The sequence below is a fragment of the Penaeus monodon genome, chromosome 21, assembly GCF_015228065.2.
Source record: "Penaeus monodon isolate SGIC_2016 chromosome 21, NSTDA_Pmon_1, whole genome shotgun sequence".
Lineage (NCBI taxonomy): Eukaryota > Metazoa > Arthropoda > Malacostraca > Decapoda > Penaeidae > Penaeus > Penaeus monodon.
The window spans coordinates 45,719,811-45,720,286 of NC_051406.1; the positions used below are offsets into that span (position 1 = coordinate 45,719,811).

Sequence of the window (476 nt, forward strand, 5' to 3'; positions counted from 1 at the left end):
ACCGGAAAGTAAGGAGGCGAACACCCGCTTTTATGTGTTGCTGTTCGGCCTGGAAACCGCCGCACCACTGGCATTTACGAGTGCTGTAAAATGGTTGGCGTGTCTTCCCTTCCGTGGCGCAGAGTGGCTTCGACCAAGGGCTATATAAGTATAGACCTTGGCTTCGAACACAGATGAGGAACGTTATCATCTTGCCCCTCAAACTTAGCAGAAATTCAGACCCACATCCTTTAGTCTTAATTAATTCCCCACTTGCGGGTGGCTTATGCGAAACCCAGTCTGATCAACGATCTATAAAAAAAAGGTAGTTAACGGGTCTGTAGCACATCTCGACGGGATTATAGAATAAGTGATAATTCTGCACTGGCTTCAGGAAGGGTTCGAGGAAGTGACAGCCCCGGGGCTGGCAAGGCCTATTTTCGCCGGTGAGGGCGGGCATCGCCAGCAGACAAATCGGAGTAAAGTGTATTGTGAAT

General features: G+C 49.4%; 1 protein-coding gene across 1 annotated transcript in view; it reads right to left on the reverse strand.

Annotated features, from left to right (window-relative positions):
• LOC119586537 (heparan sulfate 2-O-sulfotransferase pipe-like) overlaps positions 1-476 on the reverse strand; it is a 21,761-nt gene that overhangs the window by 6,336 nt on the left and 14,949 nt on the right. The window lies entirely within an intron of this gene.